Source organism: Ananas comosus, linkage group 13 (genome assembly GCF_001540865.1).
Source record: "Ananas comosus cultivar F153 linkage group 13, ASM154086v1, whole genome shotgun sequence".
NCBI classification, from domain to species: domain Eukaryota; kingdom Viridiplantae; phylum Streptophyta; class Magnoliopsida; order Poales; family Bromeliaceae; genus Ananas; species Ananas comosus.
Window position 1 is genome coordinate 6,816 of NC_033633.1, and position 22,864 is coordinate 29,679.

General features: G+C 38.0%; 1 pseudogene; it reads left to right on the top strand.

Moving 5' to 3' along the window:
* Positions 880 to 21,972, top strand: LOC109719464 (annotated as a pseudogene).

Genomic DNA, 22,864 nt, shown 5'->3' on the forward strand with positions numbered 1-22,864 from the left:
AAATGCTAAAAAGTGGGAACCAAGTTGAATCAAGAATTATCTATTGATACGTCGTTGGGTGAGTATAGAAAATTATAAACAAAAATAGAATAAGATATATCACACATCCATACAAATACATAATTTGATGGTTATAATAATAGACGTAGCATAATTTTATGCCTCCACGTTCTCTCTATCCCTATGCCTTCCTTAGCTCCTTCCTTGGCTCTTTCTCAAGATCTGGGCTTCTTCCTAAGAATCTGGGCTCCTTTCCGAGGTTGCTCATTTTTTTCTGTGGCCTCCTTGGCCCCTTTTCAAGAATCTTGGCTCCTTTTCGATATTGGACCAGGTTGGTCTCTTTTCTGAGCGGATAGGTTAACAAGCTTGTCATTTGAATAGTTTCCAGTTTAATAGTACCGGAGATACTTTTATCCCCGAATATAAGGTTGGTAACATAAGAAAGCATTGAGGCCCATTTAATGCGTCCTTCTGGTGCGACTATTTAATTAAATTGTACATCATAACTGAAAACTTTTTATTTCGGGTTGACATAGCAAAAATAGACTTATCGATCCAGAAGGCCGGGCTCGAACAAAGGTCAGCCCAAGAAGATACGGGCGGTAACATAAGTATTCCGTCCGGCCCAACAAAATAGCGGACAGGCTCCCAACTGAATGGGGAAAAATATGGACCAGATGGGCCTAGGTTCGGTTTAGGCCGTTTGTATCCATTTAATGTTTGGACCCATCCTGCTCCCGCGGCAACGGCACTCCCGACTACGGCGAGGATGGCGCGAGCTGCGGAAACAAGTTGCGGCACCAGTTCGTGAGGGTACCCGTGGAGCACTTCAGGAAGACGACGAGGGCGAACCAGCGGTGCGCCGAGGAGGTGGTCTGAGCTGTCCTCTTCGGCGTGTGGGTGGCCTCAGTCGACGACTCCCTGCCCAGGGAGGACGCTGTCACCCACCTCACCTCCTTTGTCTCCCGCCTCCTGGTGCTCGCCGTCGACATCTACAGCCACAAGATCAAGAACCTCCTCGAGCGCCAGCCGGAGCACGGCCGGATCCAGTTCCATCGACTCAACATCAAGAACGGCTCCCAACCCGAGGGCGTCATCAAGATGACGGATCTGGTGAGCTCCTCGCCTTCCTTCCCCTCTCTCTCTCTCTCTCTCTCACTCTCCGCGCTGACAGGTCCCTTCCCTGCAGCTCCCATTGGCCCCCCTTTCTGGAGATCCGCTTATCCCTCCTTTCTCCGGACGTCTAAAGCGACAAGATCAAACACCTCTCTCCGGACTAGAGTGACATGATCAAACACCTCCTCGAGCCCCCGTTGGAGCACGGCGGGATCCAGTTCCATCGATTCAACATCGAGAGCGACTCCCGACTCGAGGGCCTCATCAAGATGTCGGATCCGGTGACCTCCTCGCCTTCCTCTCTCTCTCTCTCTCTCTCTCTCTCTCTCTCATTTGCTCCCCCGGCTACGGGTCCCCTCTACTGCAGTTCCAATTGGCCCCCCTTTCGCCAGATCCGCTTCTCCCCCCTTTCTCCGGATGTCTACAGAACACCTCATCGACTCACCGCCGGAGCACGGCCGGATCCAGTTCCACCGACTCAACATCAAGAACGGCTCCTGACTCGAGGGCCTCATCAAGATGTCGGATCTGGTGAGCTCCTCGCATTCCTTCCCCACCACGCACGCGCCACAACAACCCCCGCGCCCCCCGCCCCCCCACCGGCGCTTCTCCCTCTTTCTCTGGATGCCTTCTTTTTATTTGCTTCTTCACCTGTGTTTCTTTCCTCCTGCGGTCTTTCTGGTTTCTTTGTCTTCTACTTCTTCTTTGTTCCTAGTAAATGCTTCGATGGATTCCTTAAGGTTTAGCAGAAGGGAATCATCCATTTCAACCTCTCTCTTTTTGTAACACAGATAATTAACCTGGTGGCCATCTGTCCCCTGCCGAGTACAATATCCACCCACCATATACAGCAGTTTCTTCGATGCCCTTCCGGTGGTAGGTATTGTGTGACTTATACAGATCCAGATCTCTGCCTACTGTCTCCCTAATTTCCCACTGATCTTGTGCTGTGGCATCACGATGCAGGTTAAGTATTGGTCTGAAAACAGCAAGCGGCTCATTCACTTCTCCACTCGTGAGGTGTTGGGAAGACTATTGGAAGCTTTCTCCCAAAGGATCACCCTCTGCGACAGGTGATATTGCCTTTTTTTTTCTTTGTTCGTTGTTGTATCTCACACTTTTCTGTTATGCTCTTATTGGTAGAAACTGAAGAAAATATGAAAAAAAAGAGAAGAAAATGTCAAGAAGTCAAGTTGATTAGTGTTCATACCCCCTTTACTCGTGAAAACTAAAAAAAGAAAATTGAAATGTGCAATAGTAGTTGCAGATCTGTAATGGTGTTGTAGAATATTTGTGTGATTTCCGCAATAATGGTAGTTTTATGTATTTAAGCTGGTCCTTGATCTAGTACTAGCTGGTAACATAGTTTAAAGTGGGTCTTACTTTGAAGTGGGTCACGACTTTCTCTTGGATAGAGATAATGTCACTTTTGCTATGTTTATTTATATTTTCTTTTGGCTGATTAATCTTGAAACTGTCCATGAATTGGAATTCTAGCATCCATACAAGATCTAGTCAGTTACAACTGAGCAAGTAAAAAAGTGTTATGAAGATGTTAAAGAGTAGATAGTAACATGTGCGGAGCTAGAATACTTCTAAGAATATATGAATAGTTCATGCTCCTAAGTTTTTAACCCTTTGATGCGTAGAGTTTAGTAGGAATAGGCGGAATAATATTTGATTCAAGAACTAAAAGGTTGGAGTATGTACTACACATATGCTTCTATTAGCACCGGGGATAAGCTGTAGTAAAATAAAAATTGTAGAGTTTGAATAGCCATTTCCAAATGTTTGAAAGTTTAGATTAGGCGAGGGTCTTGATCTAGTCCAGTTTGTTAAACAAGTCCTATTAAGTGCTCAATAGCGTCTATCCAACCTTCACGCTGGGATTGGATTCTCAGTCAAATCCGTACCAAAGCATCATAATCTTGATGTCAATAGCCCAACCCACTATTCACGTCTATAGGCCTTTACAAATATCAGATTCAGCCTGACCCATCTGGCATATAAAATCGTAGGGTTCGGATTGGGCTTTTTCTTGAAAACAAAATGCGTTTACTTCCCTTCTGTCCGAAGCCAGGCTTTGATCTGGTTCGTTTTTGCAATGTCATTTATGGCATTGTTTTCTAGATCGGTGATGGTTTGTCTAGTGCCTATTTAGCATAGCGTGAGACCTAAATTTTGGCACTGCTTTTAGCTACAAGAAGCATTTTTGAAGAAAAAGTTTGGAAATTTTGATGTAGTTCAGAGCTTATGATCCTTTAGAACCAATTTTCAATTCAGAGCTTTTATTTCATTTGCAAAAGGAAGCTACTTGGAGATTTTAATAGAAAAGAAGTTGGCGCACAGTTTCTAACATATGTGGAGTTTAAAATTGTGAAACGCAAAGGTTTTTAATAATTCTCTTTGAGTGATGATGGCCTAAGATTTGTTAAAAGTGTGAATTCCGATATGAAATTATAATGAAGAAGATATTAGAGGATTTTGTCAAGAAAGCTAATAATTATTACCTTTGAAGATATGTGACATGAAAAGTGTTCACTTAGGATACTATTTGAAGATGAAATGTTAGCACAGTTGATCATATAAAGATTGTTATTGTTAGTCATTTTTGAGGAGGATCCATATAAAGTTTATTTGGGTCCTGCAATGGATGTAGAGTGGATTCATTAGCCATGTAAAAGTAACATGCTATGTAATTTTTCATTTTTTTACGTTTTACAGAAAGATAGTAGCTAAATGTCAATTTTACTTTAGAGGGCAATGATTTGTAAGGGTTCACTTGCTTGTTTGTTTATGTTTAACACGATGATACCTTTACATACTTTCATCTGTTTATGTTTAACACGATGATACCTTTACATACTTTAATCCACAATTATTTTTGTTTTTATTATCAATTTTAATTCAATACACTATATATTGAAGTATAATTTATACTTCACTCATTTCTTGTCTTTATCAAATTTCTTTTCATCTTGTAGTTATCTCTAGGTACATCTTGTAGTTATATCTAGGTATTTTTACGGGCTTCTTGGGCTACTAAACCTACGAAACTTTTTAATTTAAAAATAGGCGTCCAAAATTTTTATTTATGAAAGTAGGCTTAAGCGGTGAATGGTTTACCGCTTTTAGGAACCGCTTTCACGTAACTTACATGTTTTCCACGTCCGAACTCCGAAAAACGTTTACTATTAAACTCTAAAAATAATTTTAAGATTTTGAAGAAAGGTGAATGATTTATCGCATCTAAAAAGCAGTAATTCATTCACCACATAGAACTAGTTTCGTAAATAATTTTTGAGTGGGACTATTTTTATAATTTTAATATTCTTTAAGCCTATTAATATTTTTTTTTGTAATTATAATATTCTTTAAGCCTTTTAAATTTTAATAAAAAAATGCTATTCATATAAATTTTATTTTGGTACTTGACGTATACTTATTTCTTGTCTTTATCAACTTTTGTTCATCTTGTAGTAATCCCTAGGTATCTGGACTATCTTGGTTGTGTGTTGTTGAAGATAAAAATGAAAATTATCAATATGGCAATAAACTTGGCTTATACACTTTTTAACTAGGGATTGCATATTCAGGGGGGAGAGTGGTTATGAAAATAAAAAATTATGTATATAGAAAGATGTGGAAAGAGTTACATCCCGAAGGGAGTGTGAAACTACCACCACATGTAGGAAAGAGCTACCACCCCGGTCGTCCGGTAAGTGTGTGAAGCTACCACATGTTTGTGATGTATCTAAAATAAAAAAAGATATAAATTTTTTGGTGATACAAGGCTGGATATGCTTAAAAGATGCTCAAAGAGCCACCCCAGGTGCTCGAATTATGCAATCTTCTAATTATAGAGTTTATTGGCCAAGTTTATATCATATGGCAATCTTCATTTTCTAACTTCATGATCTATTACATCTTGATAGTTTTTGTACCTCTGGATTACTTTGTGATGACGTGAGTATGATAAATGTAGGTTTTAAGTATTATTATAAATTCTCTTTTGGTGTTTGTTGTATTTGGATTAGATTATAATTTTTTATGAAATTGGAATGATTTTGTTGCATCTTGTGTGAAGATATGGTGTTCAAGTACTTACAGTATTCATTTCTATGTTTAACAGATCAAATATTTTTGGATATTCAAATTTGAGTTTTGGATGATTTTTAAATTCAATTTTTGACATTTGACTTACTGATTTCTCGGAATAGACTTTTGATTTCTGGCCTTCCGGAACACGTTTGATTTTTGGAAACGACCTTCAAGTTCCGCTCAAATCTAACGTGGTTTCTTTGGGGAATTTTTTCATTAAAAGGCTTAAAAAATATTGTAATCATAAAAATAGTTTGGTAAAAAATTTATTTACAAAACTAGGCATATGTGGCAAATGAATTACCGCTTTATAAATGCGGCAAATCATTCACCGCTTTCTTCAACATGTTAAAATTATTTTTAGAGCCTAATACTATACATTTTTCGGAGTTTAGATGTAGAAAACATTTAAAAAACGTGAAATTCACCACTTTCTAAAAACAGTAAACCATTCACCGCCTACAATTAGTTTTGTAAATAAAAATTTTGAATGCCAGTTTTTACAATTAAAATGTTGTGCAGGCTTAGTAGCCCAAAAAGTCCTCTCTGTCAGGATCATTTTTTCGGATTGAGGTTATACTTGGCAAATTTTGGCTCTAGCAAGATATAACGCCTATAGTGGCTTTAGTAAGATATAACGATTGTAGTGGATAGTTGCTTGAGAATTGATTTAGATAGCCTTAATACTAGGGCATGGTAGAGATTATTTATTCGTTAATATGATTGTTTATATCTGTAATTCGGAGGACGTAAACAACTGCCAAATTAGTTAGGTGTAGTCTTCTGCTTTGAGCTTAGGAGAATAAGGTAGAACTTTAGCCTCTTTCTGGTGAGTCAGAGCTTATAAATTCTTGTATAAGTTCTGCAGGTTTTCTGTAGTTGTTGCTTCTTGATTCTCTTTCTTATATCTTTGAAAAAGCAAATTCATTTATGCAAGTTTGTACCATGAAATATTTTGAATAGTAAAAGGGCTGACTTTACAACTTAAAACCTTTTGGGCTCTCAAAGTCTTATATCCTACTTTTAGTGCTAGCGTCAATTTATAATCTATCACCAGCTTGAATTTGTTATCTTTGAGAAGAAAATTTTAACTACAAATGTTGGTTTTGTAGCTTTCCATGGCAGAACAAGCAAATTTAGGTCAAAGGAATTGGATAACTTTGCTTGGCATTGATTATTTTTATTTGTTATTTATTTATTTATTTTTCTTTTTGTGTGTGTGTGTGTGTGTGTGTGGTTCAGTTTTTTGTTTGTTCTTCTGATATGCGACATGATGATCCATTTGCAACATTTTTTTTGGGGATTGTTAGTTTATTTTATTTTATATCTAACCTAAAGTAGATTTTGTGCAGAGTCCTATCCAAATGATTGTAGCTATATCCATATTTTATTTCTATGGATCCACAACTACTGGTTGATCTGCATTATCTGCTCCTGTAAAACGTGACATACCAATCTATTCAAAACTACCTTAATGTAATAAGAAATAGTTTATAGTTTTACGGTCTCTAGGTGTCTCCTGATGAAAATTTTTAGCATTTCACTTTTTAGTTTGGTGTTCCTTCCCATATACTTTTCGGTTGTAGTACAACTGAACCCAATTTTAAGGCCCATGTCTAGTTGAGATCCTGCTATGTTCCTTTGTCCAAACAAGGTCTGGTCAAGTGGGCCTTGTTTTTCTTTCCGAATTGTGAGATTTAAGTTAAACAAACTTTTTAATTAATACGTATGCTGGTTGTGTGTTGAATCATTTCTTGCTATTCAGTTAGCAAATTTTGCTCTGCTAACCCTCTAATACTGAATCCGTTAAATAAAAATATACGCTGGTGATGCGCTAAGTCACAATTTTGCTCTCCGGGTTATTCTGTCTTCTCTTGTAAACCTTTATGTCAGTTTGATGACTGGTTACATGATGAATCAAACCTTTTTGTCCAATTAGCTCAATCTGCTCTGTATACGCCTTTAATTCTCATTTAATTTTCTGAATATATATTCTGTATATGTGCTGAATCATATCTTGCTGTCCAGTTAGCTCATCGTGTTCTCAAAAACCTTTCACATAAACCTCCAGTTAGCTCATTGTGCTGAATCATATCCTGTTTAGTACAGTTTGCTCTCTGAAACCTCAACCTTTCATTTAGTTTGATAAAAATATATAGTGGTTATTAATCATAATTGCTAGATACTTCATTCATTTTGTGCCTAAAAACTCAAGTTTCAGTTAGTTTAATGAATAACTATGTTGTACATGTGCTGAACCATATCATGCTATCCATTTAGTTTATTTTTTCATCTTAGAACTTTTATTCTTTTTGACACAATGTTTGACTCCATTTGGAGAATACAGTGTGACTCAACCATTATGGCAATGATGTGAGGTTGGGTGCCTATTAATATAGACGTGGAAGCTAGGATATTTCTTTGCAGCCGCTGTGTAATTATGTAAGACTCAAAACAGACAGAGCTAGTATGTTGGGATGGGTGGCACAACTTTCATCTGCCGCATCCACCATGAATACAAGAATGCATCTTTTGTGTGAGCCAACTTTAGTTTCTAAAATTAGGCGTCTATTCGATACTTCTTGCTTTTCTTAACCTCAAATTTTGACCTAATTTGAAGTAAATATATAATATGTTTATGTTATATGCTGAATCACTAATTTTCTAATTCTTTAGAAAACTGTCTTATTATGATTTAGTATACATGCTAGTTATGTGGTAATTATGCTTTTCTAGCCTGTTATTTCATTTTGCTCTCCTAAACCTCAAATTTCATGAGTACAATAGCCGGTTATAGGCTGACTAATTTCTTGGGAAGAAAATCTAGTAGTTTGATACAAATATATGCTGATTATGTGCTAAATCATATGTTGCTCTCAAATTTTGTTTGCTCTCATAAACCACTAACAATTTTTTCTCAACTCTTAAGACTACAATTGCAGTTCAACAATTATGGAAATCTTTAACAATAATTAGGAAAGCTTTAATCCACCTGCAGTTTCAGATACATCTTTAACAATAATTAGGAAAGCTTTAATCCACCTGCAGTTTCAGATACAAATCATTAACAAGTCATATGTTTCAAGAGTAGAAGTTGATGAAAAGTTACTTCCCATAATTTATCTCCTTGTATCTTCCATTTGTAGGCTTAGTTACCAATAACAAATCATATTCTATCATTTGGCTCTCCTATTTTCTTCCTATGAATGCATGGGAACTAGATAAATTTAATTCACAGGATATGGGGGGTTTCATGAAATTGGTGTGCCATTCTTCTACATAAGACGGTATGCTGACCTGTTGTAAAATAATTCTTTTTGGTACACGACAAGTCTAAGAAACTTTGTAGTCAATGCTTTTGAGTTTGGCCATATTTCCCAGTTGATTTGAAAAAGGGCACAAGTTGCTATGATTTGAAATAGGGCATTTTTTTATGGTCCTCTTTTAAGTGACGATATATGGTTTCATGATTCTATCTTCTATGTAATATGTAGGCCTTTTTTTAGTTCATTTTGCTCCCCAAAACATATATTTTCAGTTACTTCGATGGTGTATGTGTTGTATACGTGCTGGATCATATCTTGCACCCTAGTTAGTTCAGTTTCCTCTCAAAAGCCTCGTTCTTTTCCACTAGATGATGATAATATATGTTGTATGTATGCTGATCGAATCATATCTCGCTGTCTAGTTTGTTTTGCTCTCGTAAAGGTCTAATATAATACTCAGTTTGCCGAAGATGTATGCTGTATATCACTTAATCCGCTCAGTTCAAGTTGTTCTCTTATGCTAAGTTGTAGTTAGGTTGATAGAATTTATGCGATGAATTACTAATTTGATGTCCATTCAGCTCATTTTGCTCTCCTAAAACTCCAATTTAGTTAGTTTGATGAATATATGTGTTGTATATGTTCTGGATCATATCATGCTATAAGGTTTGTTCTTTGTCATCTTAGATATTAATTCTTTTTGACACGATGTTTGACCTACAATTGTGGTTTATTTATAATAGCAACGATATGAGGCTGGGGGTCCTAGTAATATAGGTATAGTGGCGAGGATCTTTCCTTGTGGTCGCCTTGTTTTCATAAGGTAATCAGTTTATAAGTCCTCATCTAATTATCAGTTAAGTATGCATGCAAGTTGTGGCAAACATACTTTTTATGCCTGATATTTCAGTTTGCTCGCACAAAACTCTAATCATGGGTTAGCGTCACGGTTATATGCTGGTTATTGTTGAATCATTTCTTGTGATCTAATTAGTCTATATTGATCCCCTGACACTAATACTTAATCAATTTAATTAATATGTGGGTTTTGATTAATACATATGCTGGTTGTGTTGAATCATTTTTTGCTCTATTAATTGTTTTGTTTTCTCGCGTGAACTCCGCATTATGATTTAGTTTGTTGACTAGTTGTGTGATGTATTATACCTTCTTGCCCAATTAGCTCATTCTGCTCATTTTCAGTTTGTTTGATGAAATATATTCAGCATTGTGCTGAATCATATCTTGCCATTAAGTTTTGTTTGTTTTCGTAAACCTCCAATACTTTTTGATAGAAGTATACGATGTATATTGCTGAATCTTATCTTGCTATTCAGTTTAGTTTGCTCTCTTAAACATCTATTTTTCAGTTATGTTATTAATTATAATTCACAATCTTTTTATTCATTTTGCTCTTCTAAAAGGCTTCTAAAAGTCAAGCATCAGTAAGTTTAATGAATATATGCGTTGTAATGCGCCTGGTCAGTTCATTGTGCTAGTATGATGAGATGGGTGGCTCATCCTCTGTTTGCTGCATCCGTCGTACATGCATGAGACATTGTGTAGCTGTATTATATTTAGTTTCATATTAGATTCCAAACATGCATATAATTTTAGGCAGTGTTTGGATTGGGGATAAGGGGAGGGATAACCCCTTATCCCCCCCTTTATACCCAAACGCAAATTTTTTACCCGAGAATAGTAGTTCTCGAGTACCTAAAATATTCTGATATAACTATTTCCACCAACACCTTCATTTTCTATATATAACTACCCACTATTTTTCTTATTTCATATTATCTATCCAAACGCTATTTTTCTTATCTCCGGGAAGAATTCAATTTTCATCCAAACGTTATTTTTCTTATCTCCAAACTTGTATCTATCCCTGTAAGAGCTAATTCTTGCTTATATCCGAACCAAACGCTACTCATATGACAGCTTATAGTTTTTGGATTGGGTGGTTAGAGAATGGGGATGACTAAAGCAAGCGGGAGAGAAATAAAAGGGAAAACAATATATATGAAACAATTTGCATTTTCATGGTGCTGCGATTTAGGTCAGAAGTATTATAAGGTAATTGTGTGGCTAGAAAATTTTGTTGAAAGAAAGTACACGTTTGCAAAAAAAGAAAATAAAATGTGTAGCTAAGAGGATCCTGACACCCTCGTTAAGTTCATATGAAAAAAACCTAAATTAAACTAATGTATCTAAAGATTGAGTGCAACTAATTTCTTGCCAATGAGATTTAATGCGAAATACTGAGTAATTCAAATTGGGTCTAGACAACATCGCAAAGTCCGGTAGATCATCCCTTGCCTTCTAAGATGCGCTTTGTTTTGGAGGTGCGGAACTAATAGATGGGGCCAACTAATAAATTCTTAGGTGTCTTGGTTCCTCTATTTTAGGAATGTTGTATTGTACAAGTAGTCAGATATGATTATCTGAGAGAGTTGGCAGATTGTTTTTAAGTTTATGTGGTTTAAGCGGCGAATGGTAAAAGTAGGCATCCAAGTCGAACTTGAAACTAAGATGTGGTTGGCTGATAGTTTCTTTATTCAAGTCAAACTTGGAACTTTTTAATTATAAATAGGCATTCAAATTTTGTATTTGTAAATTTAGATTTAAGCAATAAATGATTTATTGCTTTTAGAAATCGCTTTTACGTAACGTATATGTTTTCCGCATCCAAACTCTAAAAAATTCAATTTCAAATTTAATATGAATTTGAATTGTCAAATTAAAATTCAATTTCAAATCAATGACTCACATTTGTCTTTAGATTTTAGCTCAAACTGTAATTTCAAAATTAAACTGAAATTTTATTTTCTATATTCCAGTTGATCTTAAATTGTGAGTATAAATATCAATTGAATTTAACTTTTTAACATCTAATATATAACTTAAAATTTATATTTTTAATTGTTATTTATTATTTAAAGTTTTAAATTTAATTTTAATTTTGAATTCAAAATGTAAAAAAAATCCATATCACAAAAAACCATAATGGCCGGCTATTTATAATGTACAATACCCATGCGCGAAATACAATTGATTTGACTATATGTATGTTTTTTTGAGTGGCCAATTTTTTTTATGGTCTTTTTTTGAGTGACAAATTGTGGTTTCATGATTCTATTTTCTATGTGATATGTTGGTCTTGTTTTGATTCCCAAAACATACATTTTCGATTACTTTGATGAGAATACATGCTGTATACATGTTGAAAAATAATTGTGAGACATAGGCAAAATAAAAATTGAGAGTTACGTTATCGGCTTATTGGGTTGGCCTGCACAAACTTATTGTCCTAGAGGTTTAAAGGACAGGCTTGGGCCTTCGTCCAAGAAGGCTTTCGTTTTACGGCCTCTCTCTCTCTCTCTTTCTCTCTCTCTCCGCCAAACACTTTTGTCTCCTCTCTTTCGAATCTTTACCTTCAGATTTCTCGATTCCCCTTGGATCTCTCGGCTCCTCTAATCGAGAAACCCCAGAACGAAGCCCTTTTTCACTTCGATCGCTTTGCTTCTCCAATCAAGAAACCACCCCAGAACTCTATAAATGTTGCAAGAGAAAGAGTACAGTTTGAATTTTGAAAGCGTAGAAAGAGGGCTATGGGGCGGTGAGGTGGGGCGAAGGAGTCGGGCTACAGCACGGCATGGATGCTGTAGCATTTGTGCCGGTCTGGCCTGGCCCAAATATGGCCTGGCCTGACATATTAGGCCGTGTCCAACAGTCCATAACAGCCCGGTCCGAAATACTAATGTTGAATTAAATATTCTTTTATTTTATTTAGAATTTCCTTGGAGTGAAACAGTTGAATACTATTGAATACTATTCGTATTTATATTTTCTTTCGACACGAATTTGGTTTAGGACCTCAACCCTAAACCTTAGCCACTTTCATCCGAAAGGAGATGGCCGCTCCAAGCTAGCTGATTCCAAGGGTCCAATCTACTGCAACGTACATTAGTCCAATTCAACCCCTGGGCCCATTTGGTCGCTCATTTGGCGCTGGTGGCTGTGTATTGAGCCGTTGCACCGAGGACTCGATTGCTGGTGCATGCTCGCGCACGTTGAACACATCTACGATCTGGGGGGCTTAGGAAAGGGATAAGATTGGGTTTAGAAAGAGGGCAGGGATTACAGCGATAGCTAAGTCATGCAATACAGTCTCTTCTTCTTCCCGCCACTGCAAACGGGACTCTGGTGGTAAACCCAAGTCGTCGTCCCCAACAGAATCTATTGTTTCCCTGCTACCCTGGGGCGGCCAATAGGGTGAGGAGTAGGAAGCGGCTGCATGTCAGTGGCAATAATAACAGTAATAGTTTATACAATGGTTTACCCGAACTCACCGCTTCTCCTTGCGTCGCGCACCGAATGTCTCTTCTCGTCTCAGCCGACGCTGCGGCGGGTGCGGGTTCGGGTTTGGCGTCCGGCGAGCTCCAAGACAAGCGCGTGGGATCAGGAGAGGCCGCGGCGCTGCTGCTGCCGGATGGGCTGTCTCCGGAGGCGCTTCCTAGGCACGTGGTTGTGATCATGGACGGCAACGCGCGGTGGGTGCGCGCGAGGGGGCTTCCGGTGTCGACAGGCCACGAGGCGGGCTATCGCTCCCTCAAGCAGATGGTCAAGCTCTCCCGCTGTTGGGGCATTTGAGTGCTCACCGTCTTCGCCTTCTCTTCCGAGAATTGGCTCCGCCCCAAGGTTTCTTTGTCTTTCTCCTCAGACAATTGCCTCCGCCGCATTCTCTCCGCCCTGCACCTTTTTTTTTCTTTCTTTTTTTTCTTTCTGACATCATCCACATAATAGCCCTCTTTTATGACTAACTAATGGTCCATCATCGCTTTGCAGGCAGAGGTGGATTTTCTCATGACGCTATTTAAGGGCGTCCTCAAGGAGAATATTGGGGATTTCTTGAGGTACCAGTTTTAATGTACTATGCAGATGCACTATGCAGATGCAGATTTCACTTTGATAGCATTGATGAAACCACTAAGGAAGTTCCTGAAGCTTGACCTTTATTATACTCTAGATTAAACAAAAATAGCCGAAGTAGTCAGATTTTCAGGAAGAGTGGAGCCAAGAACTTCTTGAATTTATGTGTCTCTATCTTTTGCATTCGGATTCATGGATTTCATTCCTCTTCGACCTAGTTTGGTAATGTGGTGGTTAAAAGCACTATTTTTATACAATGGAAGACCAAAAAGAAAGAGAGAAAAAAATTCAAAAGTGCTTACAACTTTTCCTTCTTTTATACTATAAAATTGCGGTTACAACCGCTTGCATGTAGTGGCCGCTGAATGCTAAATGTAGTATCTTCTTTTCTTTGTTGTCTACTTGTTCTCTAAGGCTATTTCTCTAAAGAATCAATGATCCAGCTATCTATACTAATAAGAATCTTGTGTTAGCAGTGTCATTTTTCTTGGAACGCCTCAGCTATGATTACCACTTGGATACAACAGTGTTTTGCTCTTTTTGTACATTTAGCATGCGTGAGTCTGTTATATGTCTGTGTCATAACTCATAAATGATCATATGTCAGCTTTTCTGTATCTGTTGAAGCAGAACTGCGTGAGAATCAATATTAGTGGCTGTCTGCCACCACGAATGACGCACCTCACACGATCAATGGATTTTTGCTGTGGGTTAGTATTCATGATTCAGATTGGTATTTGTATGTATATGGGTATCAGGTATTGCGGGTCCATGGCTTCCAATAGATGCAAGCATCTACTGTTAATTACCCCTGTGGATTGGGGCACCTTCGATTAAGAGACCTTTATAGATGGGATGAGATAAATCGTGTCTTGGTTTATTGAATCCTAAGTATATGTATTAGGATTCAGTTGGATTTGAGATTGACTAGGTCCTAAGTATATGTGTTAAGACCTAGTCGATATTAAACTCTATGTATTAGAGTCTAATTGGCTCTAAGTTTATGTCTTAAGAGTCCGATTATATTCACCTTGGTTGTATATTCTAAGATGGAGATGTGACTCGATCCCAAGTATATGTATTGAGGTGGGTCGAATTACCTGAAAGTAGAGAATGGTTAATTCCTGAGTATGTGTATCAGGATTAACCGAGTTTAATATATTTTTCACTCTAGTTATATGTGCTAGAGTGAGGATCTGACTAAGCCCTAAGGTGTTATGCTAGGGTTCGTCGGATTTGGTTTCATGAGCTCTAAGTATATGTATTAGAACTCGATCGGGTATGGATTTCACTCTAGGTAAGTGTGCTAGAGCAAAAAGGCTGACTAGACCCTAAGCATACGGGTTAGGATTAGTCGAGCTTGGTTTGACTACCCACTCTAGGTATATGTGGTAGAGTGAAAGGTTGACTAGGCCCTAAGGGTATGTATTAGGGTTAGTCGGATGAACTCTAAGTATATGTGTTAGAGTTCGAATGAATTTGATATAATTCGACTGAATTCTAAGTATATAATTTAGTACTCTGTCGATTTGGAGATGTTTTGTCTTAGTTATATGTGCTAAGGCAATTGACTTACCCCTAAGTATATGTATTAGGGGTAGTCGATATTTAATTTTTACTCTAGGTATATGAGCTAGAGTAAAGAAAAGGTTTATGATGAATTTTGGGCATGAGATTTTGGTATTGATTCATGAGATTTGGGTATATAGGATTTGAATATGATTCAGTTCATGAGGTTAAGATATAGTTCATATGGTTAATGAGATTTGGATATAGTTTGGTGCATGGCTCATAGGATTTGGTTTATGAACTCGGATACGATTTATTGGATTTGGTGTGTGGGATTTGGTTCATAGGATGTGGTGTATGGTTCATAAGGTTTGGTTTATTGTTCGTGGTGTTTGGTTCACGAACTTAGTTCATGATTTATAGGGTTTGGTTCACGAACTTCGGTATGGTTAATGGGATTGGGTTCATGAACTTGGTGTATGGTTCATGGGATTTGGTTTATGGTTCATGAATGTAAGGCACTGAGTTTTTGCAAATTGCAAGGTTCGAGTGTTTAATTTGTGTTTCGAACTTTTCCACATTTTCCGGAGGGTCGTAGACAGTGTTTCGACCTATGGCTCGCATCCCGAGAATTGTGGTTTAAAATCTTGCACCAAAACCCAAAAGAGATGGATTTTTGGTCAGCTCTCGGGTTTGCCTCAGCAGGGCTGTGTACCGGTACAGCCTTGATGGTTGTACCGGAACAGATTTTGTACCGTTACACCTTGATGGTTGTACCGGTATAAATGTGATTTTCAGCCAACCCGAGCCTCGGGTTTGTGTGTTCGGAGGATTTGTACCGGTACACTTTCCCGTGTACCGGTACACTTTCCCGTGTACCGGTACACTTTCCCGTGTACCGGTACACTTTCCCGTGTACCGGTACACTTTGCCAGACTGCAAACTGGCAGATCTGCAGGAGTGTTTTTGCATTGTTGCTTCTCTATTTATATCTCCACGCCCCCTAGTTGATCAAATGACAATAGAACCTCATATGCATAAATGAAGTTGTTTAGTAGAAGCATGACTTTGATGAACCTGTTTATTTACCGCCTTTCATATCTGCTTATTATTTTACCCTTATAACATGCTTATGTTAGCCTAGTGGAGCATTTCGCTGAGATCAGTAATTGCCCACTGGAAAATATTTTTGATAGTTCTCACACCCTCTTTTTATTGTTGTTTTCAGAGCCATCCGCATCGGGAGTGGCTAGGGATCGAGGCAAGGGGTTAGTGGCTAGCTAGAGCCCTACGAAGTTATTTTAGTTGAACCCGATGTTATCTTTTCTTTTTGTACCTTGGGAAAAGATGTATTATGTAATTGTTTAGAGCTTTATGTTAGATTCTGGATTTAGATGTATACTTTTGTATCTCTATTGTGGATCTCTTTATGCTAGAAAGATTTTATTATACTTGCTCTGATAGTCTTTTTAGGACTTCTATGTTCATCTTTTGTTTAGTAGACGCCTTGTGTGTATTGTGTTTGTTGGTGTACACGGCGGGTCTGTGCACGCGCTGGTGGGCTTTCGCTGAGCCCGGGGCGTGACAGATTAATTTGGTATCAGAGTCTAGAGTTGAGTCTTATGGTAATATTGAGAGAGAGCTAGTACTGAATTGTGGATGAACCCTCTCTATCACTTGAGTTGAGCTCGGTGACTGTAGACACCTGGAGCATCCGGTGCTAAGGAAAGCGTTGAGGATGAGAATTTTGAGTAATTCTTCATGAGTAACTGAACGGTTAATGTGCGAGACATTCTATCCAAGATAAGCCCTTGGCTTAGACTTACGAAGAGTTTAATTGAGGCATCGAGTTGAGACTAAGGGAATGACCTTAATGGATTGAGGATGTTACTGAGCTTTGGTTCACGACCATACTTTAGTAGAGGATTTGAGAGTACTACCCGAGCGGTGAAAGTGAGATTGATGTATCGGCATTGTGGTGCAATGTCGATTGAGGAATCAAGTAATCACCTTTGGTGAGCAAATTTGGATGATTCGTCGTTTCCTTCGCTATCGGAAGGATTGTTACCATGAAGGTTGATTGTAGAGCCGTTCGTGCCCAGCAATTTGGAACGGTAGCCATGTGGAAATTACACTATACTTAATTGTGGAATAGAGTGGCACCCAGTTGTGCAATCTCGTGACGGGATTTGATTTTGAGTTGTGAGATCATCGTTGGGATTGAGTCGACGATTGAAGGTTGCATCGCCTCTCTTTGGTGATTGATATCATGTGAGTACTTCGGTGCAGTTTTGATGGATTGGGTGATGGGTGTAACCCCCGGGCCCCGGGTTCTTGCTTTGGACAACGTCGTTGAATCCGCCTTAGGAGGATATATGATGGAATTCTATATATAAGAGTAAAGCAAAGCACAATTAGGCTTTGTCCTCAACCTAGATAAGGAAGTGAGAGCTGGAATTTAGCCTTTAGGAGCACTTGGTTTTGTGAGGACCAATTGATGGGCTTGTCGAACAAGCGCGGGTTGAGATGGAACTTCCCGGTGAAGACTTGAGTTCGAGGAGCTTTTGTGGGTTTGGCTTGCGATACGCCAAATCCTAGCTAGAGTCTTACGGAGTTATTTTGGTTAAACCCGATGTCATCTTTTCTTTTTGTATCTCGGGAAAAGATGTATTATATAATTGTTTAGAGCTTTATGTTAGATTCTGGATTTAGATGTATATTTTTGTATCTCTATTGTGGATCGCTTTATGCTAGAACTTTAGTGATTTTATTATACTTGCTCTGATAGTCTTTTTAGGACTTCTATGTTTATTTTTTGTTTAGTAGACGCCTTGTGTGCATTGTGTTTGTTGGTGTACACCGCGGGTCTATGCACGCGTCGGCGGGCTTCCGCTGGGCCCGGGGCGTGACATTGAAGTTGGTGTATGGTTTATGAGGTTTGGTTATAGTTTGAGTCATGAACTTGGTGTATGGTTCATGAGATTTGGGTATTGGATTTGTTTTATGAACTTGAATATGGTTTATTGGGTTTGGTATATGAGATTTGGTTCATGAAGTTGGGCATGGTTGATGGGATATGGTGTATGGTTCATGAGATTTGGTTCATGGATATGGTTCATAGTTTATGGTTCATAATTTTGGTATATGGTTTATGGAACTTGGTTTATTTGGTTCATGGTTCATGGTTCATAAGGTATGGTTCATGAACTTGGTTTATGATTCATGAACTTGGTGTATGGTTTACGGGTTTGGTTTGTGGTTCATGAACTTGGGTATGATTCATGGGATGTGGTGTATGGACTATGAACTTGGTACATGGTTCACGAGATTTGAGTCATGAACTTGATGTATGGTTCATGAGATTTGGGTATTGGATTTGTTTCGTGAACTGGATATGATCCATTGGGTTTGGTGTATGGGATTTGGTTCATATGATGTGGTGTAGTGGTGTTTGGTTTACGAACGTGGTTTATGGTTTATAGGATTTGGTTCATGAACTTGGGTATGGTTTGTGGTGTTTCACGAACTTGGGTAAGCTTTATGAACTTGGCTCATGGTTTATGGGATTTGGTTCATGAACTTGGGTATGGTTCGTGGTGTTTGGTTCAAGAACTTGGTTCATGGTTTATGGGATTTGGTTCATGAACTTNTGGGATTTGGTTCATGAACTTGGGTATGGTTCGTGGTGTTTGGTTCAAGAACTTGGTTCATGGTTTATGGGATTTGGTTCATGAACTTGGGTATGAATCCAAGTTGGAAGTCGGGTTTGGGTTCTATTTGTGGTTCGGATTGGATTTGAGTTTGGGATTTTATTTGTGGACTTGATTTGGGTTTTGGGTTTCGGTTTCGGCTTTATTTGTGGATTTAGATTTGATTTGGATTTGGGTTCAAAAGGATTGCAATTTGATTTAGGGTCCGAAGAAATCCCTTTTTAATTTTGCAATTTGATTTGGGGTCCGAAGAAATTTTCTTTTGATTTTAATTTGATTTGGGATCCGAAGAAATTTCCGTTTGATCTCTTTGGGGTCCGAAGAAATTCCCGTTTGATTCTAATTTGGGGTCCGAAGAAATCCCTGTTTGATCTCGATTTGGGGTCCGAAGAAATCCCCGTTTGATTTATGATTTGGGGTCCGAAGAAATCCCGGTTTGATTTTGATTTGGGGTCCGACGAAATCCCTGTTTGATTTCGATTTGGGGTACGAAGAAATTTCCGTTTGATCCTAATTTGGGGTTCGAAGAAATCCCCGTTTGATTTATGATTTGGGGTCCGAAGAAATCCCCGTTTGATCTTGATTTGGGATCCGAAGAAACGGGAAATCTTTGATTCCCCTCCCATCTTCTTTCGAAAACACCGAATCGGTAAAGTTGGAGATGACGGCGGCAAAGACGATGATGGTGGCGTTGATCTTAATGGGCCGACGGATTTGATTCGACATTTTCGAAAGATGTTGAAGGGTCCGAAGAAACGGGGAATCGAAGATTCCCCTCCCTTCTTCTTTCGAAAATATTGAACCGACGATGCTGGAGATGACGTCGGTGAAGATGATGACGGTGGCGCGGATCTGTTTGGCCTTTGGATTTGATTTGACATTCTTGAAAGATGTTGAAGGGTCCGAAGAAACGGGGAATTGAAGATTCCCCTCCCCTCTTCTTTCGAAAACACCAAACCGACAATGATGGAGATGACGTCGGTGAAGATGATGACGGTGGTGCGGATCTGTTCGGCCGGTAGATTTGGTTTGGCATTCGAAAGATGTTGAAGGGTCTGAAGAAACGGAAAATCAAAGATTCCCCTTCCCTCTTCTTTCGAAAGTATCAAATCGTCGGTGCTGGGAGTGGTCGCGGCAATGTAGATCACCCATTCCATCATCAACTACTTCGATTGGATATTGAGAGGTCCGAATAAATGGGAAGCCATTGGCTTCCTTCCACTCTCCTATCGAAGTCGTCTAGACGATATAGATGACTACGGAAGCAGGGCCAAAAAAGAAAAAAAAAATGGAGGGGGGAAGAAAAGGGTTTTTTTTTTTTCTTTTTTCTTTTTAATTTTTTTTTACGTTTTATTATTATTATTTTTTTCTTCATTTTTTTCTTTTTTTTTTTTACCTGTTGATTAGATGACGGATCGGATGAAGCGGCTCGGCGACCTCTCATCCTTTCCGCAGCTCGGCGATCTCTCCTTCTTTCCGCGGCTCAGCGATCTCTCCTCCTTTCCGCGGCTCGATGATCTTTCCTCCTTTCCGCGGTTTGGCGATCTTTCCTCTGAATTTTTTTGTACGTCGGAACATGTGTAGGAATCTATTTTTTTTCCTTCTTCGTCTATCGTATTGTCCTCCGTATTGATTTCTATCCTCATATTTATAATAGGAGGGGTGGCGAGAGATATTTTGAGAAGTCAGTTAAGAATTCGAAATTCGAAATCGAATTTTGAATGGATTGTTGGATAGTTGGAAGATATTTTTGGAGTTCGTTGGGGATTCGAAATTCGAAATCGAATTTTGAATGGGTTGTTGGATGGATATGTATTCAAAATTCGAATGGATGTTGGTTGAGAGATATTTTGGGAGTTGGTTGGAGATTCAAAATTCGAAATTAAATTTTGAATAGGTTGTGGGATGGATAGGTATTCAAAATTCGAACGGATGTCGGTTGAGAGACATTTTGGGAGTTGGTTGGAGATTCGAAATTCGAAATCAAATTTCAAATTGGTTGTGGGATAACAGATATTTTCTAATTGGTTGGGGGTTTAAAAATTTAAAATTGAATTTGAATATGATATTCGAAATTGAATTTTCAAACGTGGGTGAAAATGTGGACCGTGATCCCATGAATTGGGTTGAAATTGGGCCCACTTTGATGAAACTTGTTGGGCACAAATATTTATTGGGCTGAGATAAGGCCCGAATTATTATATAGGCCTAAAATTTTAAAGGGCTTTCGTAAGGCCCATTAATTCACATTTATGAATGGGCCTATTATGGATTTAAATTATTGGTCCCAAAATTTTTCGGTCAACATGAGACCTATTGGGATTGTATGAGTCCGAATTTAATCGGTTTTGATTATGATTAGGATTACTTTATCCCTTTTTTTTTTTTTTTTTACACTTCAAACAGTGGCATAATTTCTTTTTTCCTTGTGTTATATGAGTTGATGGAAATTTTTCGTTTCGTAGAGCTGTTACTAGTATTCTATCGAGCATGTGACCTATGGACTCGGATTAATGTTTGCAAATTAACATGTATCAAAAGAAAGATGTTTTGCCGTAAAGAATGACATTAAACAGCATCTCCTTTGCTGGTTCCAAGCAGGGAGGGTATTCGCATTTGCGTAATGGGTGATTCCTCAAAGCTCCCAAATTCTCTACAAAAGTTGGCCAGAGAGGCAGAGGAGGCAATAAGAAACAACTCACAACTTGACTTAATTGTGGCTGTTAGCTATAGCGGACGAAGGGACATAGTGCGAGCATGTCAAAGGATTGCTGACAAGGTAAAAAATAAGTTGGTTGACCTAGAAGACATTACAGAATTGTTATTTGCACAAGAGCTAGAAACAAACTGCACTACTGATTATCCTTACCCAGATTTCCTTATAAGAACTAGTGGTGAGCTGAGGTTGAGCAACTTCTTATTATGGTAGTCAGCATACACACAGCTTTTTTTTACAAGGACACAGTGGCTTGACTTTGTGGAGATTGACTATCTTGAGGCTTTATGCAGGCGCTTTGGTCAACGAGATGTGTGAGATTATGCACAATGATTTTTTGAAATCAACATTTTTTGCTCCTATTTCGATCAAATGCAAGCTATTGGATAGCTATACATATGGGTCTTGTGACATTGAAGGCATATTCTCTTCTTATCTATTTAATAGTTGGGTTGTATAAAAATTATAGATCCACATGTCTAGGAGGCGTTGATGTGGCAAATTTTGCCAGTATATGATAGATAGTCGAAGTAAGTAGCTGCTTTGCTACATTTTTAAGCTTCCCTTGCTAATTACGTTGTTGCTTTTCAATGTCATAATGGAATTGTCACCAATTTTTTTCTGTTTGAACATTTTAGGTTGGGAAATAATTTTGAATATTAATTGTTCAGAAATAAGTATTCTCACTGTTATCAACTATATATATAATAGGTGGAGGCAGATTTATTTTCCACCATTATACAACATCTTTTGACAAGAGACAAGTTTATTTCAAAATTCGAAAATAGTTATGCGTAAAATTTTTGTCGATTAGTAATGTATATATGAATTTTTTTTTTTTTCAGGATACATATCAGTAGCTTGGGAGTTCATCATAGTTTTGAAATTTTCAGAGAGTACTATTTGCCCCTATCCCAAGAAATACTTAATAATTACTTTTGGGAGGTATGTTTGATATATATATTTAAATTTTTTGTTTATTTTACTTTATATTTTTGTTTACTGAACAATTAAGCATCTTAAAATAGATTTATGTTCTTTTATAAAAACTTGCTAATTTTTAAAAAATTTTTGCTCTAAATGTAATATTAGATTTCATGAAAAGGTAAAAATATTTTAAACTATTAATATAAAACTACATTCATGCACCAGTTAAATTGTTTTACTATCACATCTCTTAATTATTATGTTACAACTCCGTGCATGCATGGGTTTACTTGTAATTGTCTCTCTCCGCAGTTGGGAATGTGGACCAGCCGATCAATTGTAGTTTAAGTATTCTGGAGCTGTCCAATAGGATGGTTCGGGCTGGAAAGCCAAAAAGACGGGGAAGAACAAAGTTTTCAGTTACAGTGGTGGAGATGGTGTGCCGCCGTCTGTCAAATTTATCAGAAATCGATACAACATCATTTTTTTTTCTTCTAGTTATTTATGACGCGATTATATTGTATCTACTCAAATTTACTCTTTGAACAATAGCCAACTTTACTAAGCTTCTTTATTAAATTCTTTTT